This window comes from Orcinus orca, chromosome 12, assembly GCF_937001465.1.
Source record: "Orcinus orca chromosome 12, mOrcOrc1.1, whole genome shotgun sequence".
NCBI lineage: Eukaryota > Metazoa > Chordata > Mammalia > Artiodactyla > Delphinidae > Orcinus > Orcinus orca.
Genome location: NC_064570.1, coordinates 25529650 through 25536953, shown reverse-complemented (window position 1 = coordinate 25536953; position 7304 = coordinate 25529650).

The window sequence follows — 7304 nt, the reverse complement described above, 5'->3', positions numbered from 1 at the left end:
CGGCGGGTGAGCAGACAAGCCTCTCGGGCTGGTGAGTGCCGGACGGCACCGATCCTCTGTGCGGGAATCTCCCCGCTTTGCCCTCCGCACCCCTGTGGCTGCGCTCTCCGAAGCTTCCCCCCTCCGCCACCCGCAGTCTCCGCCCGCGAAGGGGCTTCCTAGTGTGTGGAAACTTTCCCTCCTTCACAGCTCCCTCCCACTGGTGCAGGTCCCGTCCCTATTCTTTTGTCTCTGTTTTTTCTTTTTTACTTTTGCCCTACCCAGGTATGTGGGGCGTTTCTTGCCTTTTGGGAGGTCTGAGGTCTTCTGCCAGCGTTCAGTAGGTGTTCTGTAGGAGTTGTTCCACGTGTAGATGTATTTCTGGTGTATCTGTGGGGAGGCAGGTGATCTCCGCGTCTTACTCTTCCGCCGTCTTCCCCTCCAGCCTCTCTCCTTTTCTTTTGCTTTTAAATCTTTATTGAGTTCTTCTCAGAGGGGCACTCTAAATAAGAAACTTGCTAGCAAGATAGGCTGGGAAATGTCATTTCTAGGCCTTCAGCCCCTATATAGAAAAGAAAGCTTGGAAGGGCCAGCAAAGATGGTAGCAGCTAACACTACCCATACACTATGTATTGGGATAACTTCTCTACTCTGAAATAGCCAAGTCATCGTAGATGCAGAAATGCAGTACAGAGCTTTCCGCGTGATAGGTCTGTGTTTAGTAGGAGCCATGTTTTCACATGGCCCTAGAGCAGGAGAAATTTAAAAGATGGTTCTCAAAGGCCCTTCACATTCATTGGTTTTTATCCTTCTAACTGTACTGTATCTGATATTTTTATCTTTTGAGGAATTATTTGGAGGTTAAAGTGCTGTCCTAAAAGGCTTGATATATTAATCTTTCATAGTGGAAAGTTGGCTGCCTCCTGAGATGAATTGTAAGGTCAGTTCAAAGTGGAGGTTAGTCATTGCCAGCCCTGTCAGGTGGAAAGAACACTGAAATAAAAGACAAAAGGTCTGTGTTCAAGTCCTAAAGAGGCCATTTATTAACTATGTAAACATAAGTCATTTGACTTCTTAAAGTCAATTTCTTCTTCATGAAACAGAAATTTAACACGCCTCCCATCCTACCTCATAGAGTTATTTTAAGATTTAAAACTAGAATGGGGAAACGGATGGGAAGATATTTTTGTAAACTATAAATGTTGTGAAGGTCAGAACCCAACAAGGCTTACTGAAAAGTCTGCCAGGACCTTGGCAAAGGGGAGATGAAGATAGGAGAGGAAGCCGGAATTGCTGGGCACTCACCTGGCTATAGAACTATCCGAAGATGGGTGGCCAGATTTTCAAGTTATAGTGTCCGAAAGGATATAGTAAACTTGATATGGTATCACTATCCAAGAGGTCCAGTTTGGGGCAAAATAGGGCTCCAGGCAGTGGTGATTTTCAGAATCAGGTGCTTGGCAGGGTTGAGTGGGCTCTATCTGTTTGGGAATGATATCGCAGCAGTAGCACAAAGTCCAGGCAGTAGTATCACCCACACTAGCTTGGCACAGAGTAGGCAATCAATATATTTTTATCAACTTGACCAACTGACTAACAGAATAAATGAATAAATATCTGGCAATAGGAAAGCATGTTGCCAAGGTCCCAGAAAAGCTGAATCCGGTTCATGACCTGGCTCCAGACACATATGGGGAATATCAGTGTTAATCAAGATGAGCTGCCCAGTGACATGGGATGAGCAAGCTCACTGCTGGCCAGAAGGAAGAGAAGGGATGCAGTTCAGTGGGCTAGAGATGTGGGAGCCCACCCCATGCACAGTGGCTTGGCTCCAGCAGAAATTCAAGGTGGCACCTTTGGGTGGAGTTGAGCCACCTGGCTTGGTCAGGCCAGCCGGGTCAGGGCTAGGATGGAGCTAAGGACTGGCAGGTGCCTGAAACTTAACAGGAAGTAAAGATATACATTAATGTATTGTCGTACTGAGTTTTCAAACATTAACTACTCATCTGAAAAACAATGAAAATTTCTCTCTGGGATTCACAGGGACTTTAATATGGGTTCATTTTAATAATTATCTTAATATACAGCCACTAAAATGTCTGTTTTTGAAGAAAACCTGGGAAATGCTAATGAAGTAATGAAGGAAGTAGATAAACAGGCTATGCTCCTATATTTATAATTCTGAGTGTGTGTATGTTCAACAGAATAAAAGTACACTCTCTTACCATCATACATCCTTCCTAAAAGGTATTCAAGTTATAAATATCAACAAAGTCCAATAGAGTATTTCTAAATGCAATGTTAAATCATAAGACATTTTTGTCCATTTATCCCAGTTCCAGGGATGGCTGGGAAGAATGGAATGCACAAAGATTAAATCTCAGTTTTCTTCTTCAAGTATTGTTCAATAAATGTTAACGTTATTAAGAAAAGGTTGGGGCCAATTTTCTCTTTTAACAACGGGAACATACTTGTAACTGGAAAACAGTCTATATTTAAGTAATTTACACATAGCTTCAGTGAAATGCACTTGATAGATTGGGTCATATTGATTTGTGACGTTAAAATCCAATGCAGAGGTTTCCCAGAGAAGGTAGGAAGGAGGTGAGGTGACCTCTCACTGCTGCTCTTGGTACCGAGAGCACCAAGCTCTCCTCCTCAGAGGAGGACCATAGTCCAAACACCTTTCAGCCCCAAGTCATATCTGGGGTTCCTTTATTCCTTTGTGAGTGAACAGCTTTGGGCACTTTCTAGAGTGCTCTGTCATGGGCTGGAGAATAAGAATAGTGAATTTCAAGTGATCGCAGAGAGTCGAGTTTTGAGGATTCTCTCATTCTCTGCTCGGGGAGACAAACATCCCATACAATTGTCTACGCAGCTGTGTTGTCAATACCGTAATTCACCCTCCTGAGGTTAGAGCATCCTGTGAGGTTTTAGCACAGAGTGTTGATTTTACTCTGGTGGTCTGGAAGAGTGCACACTGCCTGTTAGTGGGAAGCTCGCCCACTAGAGACATATCACCAGTGGATGCCATCCTAAGAATGTCTGTGAAAGGCTGAAAAACTAGAATCAATAGGACATCTGAGAGTCCTCAGCCCCACTACAGGCGAACAGGATTTCCTCTGGGGGGATATGTAGCTTTAAGTAAGTCTTTCAGGTTTTGAAAACCCAGAAAGCAGACATGGGGACCGGAAATTGAATTTATTATTAGACTCTTATCTTAGAAATGTATAGGGCAGGAAAGTCAGCCCAGTACCCTGGAGTTCCCATCTAGTCTGTGGATTCTTGGGGGGCACTTCCCAGAAGGTTCAGGTGCCACAGACGCCCCTGCGAAGCCACTGTGGAAAAACTCTCGCTGCTGTTCTGATGTCCAAGGGGGCCACACTGCAAGCTCCTCAGTCACAGGAGGTTTCTCATTCCAGGCCTAGATAAGGCAACTACATTGAAACGATTGCATCACCTGCTGCAGACAAGCATGATTAAATAGATCTGCTGGAAAGACAGAGGAAGGAGACTGATTACAGAGTCGAAGGAGTGTCATCTATGGTAAAACACCTTTTTCCTTTAGTTTGTAGCAAAATCAATCACAGGTGGTGGTAATTTCTACAACACGCTTTCAGTGATGGTTTGATTTCTACATTTCTAGATAGTGTGTCCCACTCTTTTCTTTCTTTCTTTCTTTTTCCTTTTTTCTTCTCTTTAAGCGACCTTAAAGAAACTTAAATAAAATTTTGACCGAGGGCGGGTAAAGGGGACATGGAGTATGATAGTCACTTTTGTTCCAGTGTTAATTTTCAAAAACTCCAGATGTCTAATACTGAAAGCTGGTCCAGAGCGCGCAGAGTTAAAGAACTCGCTACCTACCCCTCCTCGGGCTGCAGGGCTGAATCACACTGGGGGAAGGAAAGTCTGTCTCACAGAATTATTAATTCACTACTGTGATTTCTTTCTCTGTTGCTAAAGGGGAGCTGGGGGAGGGGTGTGGGAAGTCGTGTGGGCAGCCAGGAAATGTGACATTTGTCTTGGTTCCTTGCGATTGGAGGAAATTCTGTCTTCTTTTGGTTCAGAAATTTTAGCAGCTTAATTTTGTTGTTGTTGTTTAAATGTTTGACTTTTGGCGATGGAAGCAACCCCAAGCCCACCTCTCTGGGGCTGTAAAAAATACTTTATCAAATGATGTCATTCAGATGGAGAGCTGCTAAGAAAAACCTAACCCTGCAGGAGCCAGGTCCCAGCGTGCCTCTAAATCCTTGTGTAATTTAAAGCGGCACTTGTCAGGGGAGTCTGATCAGACCTGTCGCCTTCAATCTCCTCTTTGAACTTCACCTCACTTTTCTACTTTATCTTCTTTTGATGAGAAGTGAACATCAATATGAATGATCTTGAATGCCTGCTCTCTGAAGACCCATAGTCACTAAGAAGTAGTCAGTGACCAATAGTCACTAAGATACTGGACAAAATGTAACTGCCATGTAAATAAACGTCCCTTACTAAATAGGCTGTGGAAAGTTTAGATGATGTGCAGCAACTATTTTGAGTTATTTGGATAAAACATATTCCTCAAATTTGGGCACAATATTATAAATAATACAGCACTAATTTAATATAACCTCAGTATATTTCATTTCAAAAGATTGTAATTTCTATTTCTGTTTATTTTTAAGAACTTTTTTCCATTTTTAAAGAACTTGTAATATATTTTATTTATGTATTTTATTTTTGGCTGCATTGGGCCTTCGCTGCTGCGCGAGGGCTTTCTCTAGTTGTGGCAAGCGGGGGCTACTCGTCGTTGTGGTGCGTGGGCTTCTCATTTCAGTGGCTTCCCTTGTTGCGGAGCGTGGGCTATAGGCGTGTGGGCCTCAGTAGTTCTGGCACACCAGCTTAGTAGTTGTGGCTCGCGGGCTTTAGAGCGAAGGCTCAGTATTTGTGGCGCATGGGCTTAGTTGCTCCGCAGCATGTGGGATCTTCCCGGACCAGGGCTCAAACCCGTGTCCCGTGCATTAGCAGGCAGATTCTTAACCACTGCACCACGAGGGAAGTCCCAGAACTTGTAATATATTTTAAGAATGAATTAAATAAATAAATAAAACCACACGTATTGCAAACTTATTATATGGCAGTCCATGAGCTGGGCTTAAAAAGAATATCTCATTTAATTCTAACAAAACATTATGAGTTAAGTATTATTCCCATTTGACAAACAAGAAAACCGTTGTTCAGAAATGTCACATGGCCAAGTTTAAAAATGTGGCTTATCTATCTCAAAAGAGAAATGCTACACTAAGAGGAATGTGTAATATTTTTCTCTCATTTTCAGTGTTTGTATTCTTTAACAAAAGATTCTAAATAAACATTTAATACAAAAAAAGCATATTTACAACTTATGTATAAGTTCTAAAGAACAATAATAAAATGGGCCATTGTATACCCACCTCTGGGCTGAAGAAATCAGACAGTAGCAACACTTTTGAAGTCCTTTGTACCCTTCCCCAGTCCTATTTTTCTCCAACATTCCAGAGACTGATGATTTCATTCATGGGATTGAGCCATCTCCCCAGTTAGAGAGTAGGCTTCTTGAGAAAAGCACTTTGGTTTTTTGTTGTGGGTTTATGATTCTTCTGTTTTTCTTCCCAGTTTTACCACATAGGAATTTATCCCCAAACAATGTATTGCTTTATTTTGCTTGGGTCTGAACTTCAAAAAATGTCTTTTGTAACTAGCTCTCTTCATTCAAAGTGCTCTATGCTGATAAGAATGGCGTGCAGTTCCTCATTTTCACTGCCACATAGTATTCAGCTGTAAGAATATACCCCATTTATTTATCCAATCTCTCCTTTATCTGCATGTGTTGTTTCTGGGTTTTGCTGTTATAAAAAATATAATAATAACGTTATTGTCTAAATCTCCTGGTACACATGTGCCATATATGTATACAGAGGAGTATAACTGGCAGGTTAAAGGCTATGTGAACGTTCAGTCTTACACGATGATGCCAAGTATTTTTTTAGTATTTTGAAAAAGAAGTTTTACATTTATACTTATAGTATTTCAGATGTTCCCTTGTTCCACATTCTCATCAATGCTTGCTGTCATTAAAAGAGCTTTTGATTTTTGCCAGTCTGGTAGGTCTGAAATGATAGCTCATTCTGAATTTGGTATTAATTTCCCCAATTACTAGTGAATTTGAAATTCTTTTCATATACTTACTAATCATTTGAGTTTGCTCTTCTGTGACAAGTCTGCTCACACGTTTTGCTCATTTCCCCAATGTTTTTCTGTTGTTCTGTTTGCCATTTTCTTATTAATTTGTAGGTTGCCTTTTTATATTCTAATTACTATTTTTTCATTAGACATATATGTTGCAAATACCTTCTCCAAATTTTTGGCTGGCTTTCCACAAAGAGAAAGTCAGTTTTAATGTTGGCAAATTTAATTTTTTTTCCCTTTGTAAGCAAAATCTTACCTGCAAAATCTTTTTGTTTCCAGAGGTCATAAAAATGTTATCCTATATTTTCACCTAAACATTTTTAAGCTTTTTTCCCCATATTTAAATAATTAATATCTCTGAATTTGTTTTAGGGATATAGTAAAGAATAGTGAGGAATTTTTTTTTCCATGAATTCAAGGGAGCCACATAGTCTGAAGCAAGACCACCTGGATTCAATAATTTAAATGTTACAGCATTCTCCATTGCATTCGTGCCCCTCCTTTGAAAATGGTATTTCCATGTACCTTATAGTTTTTATTGCTTTTATGACTACTGACTTTTTTTAAAATTTGGTTACTTTTTCTAACTTGTTTGCTCTTATATAAAAATACTATTGACTTTTATTTGTAAATTTTCTGTTTTAAGAAATTCTATAGATTCTTCTGTGTTCTCTATGTAAACAGTTACATCATAAGTGTGATTTTCTATATAAAATAAACAACAAGGACCTGCTGTAGAGCACAGGGAAGTACATTCAGTATCTTGTAATAACCTACAATGGAAAAGAATCTGAAAAAGTATATATATGTATATATATATATGTGTGTGTGTGTGTAAATATATATACATATATATTTGTATAACTGAATCACTGCTGTATACCTGAAACTAACACAATATTGTAAATCAACTATACTTCAATAAAAAAGTATGATTTTCAAGTTGTATGTGTGTATGCGCACATGTATAAGGATACATTAAAGACTAAAATGTATCCATTATTCTATTATTTTACCACTGGAAAATTGAAGTCCTTTTGTATATTTATTGCATCATTTGTCCATATACATAAACTTTCTATAGCATATATTTTGATATGTTTTCTCATTTTTAAATA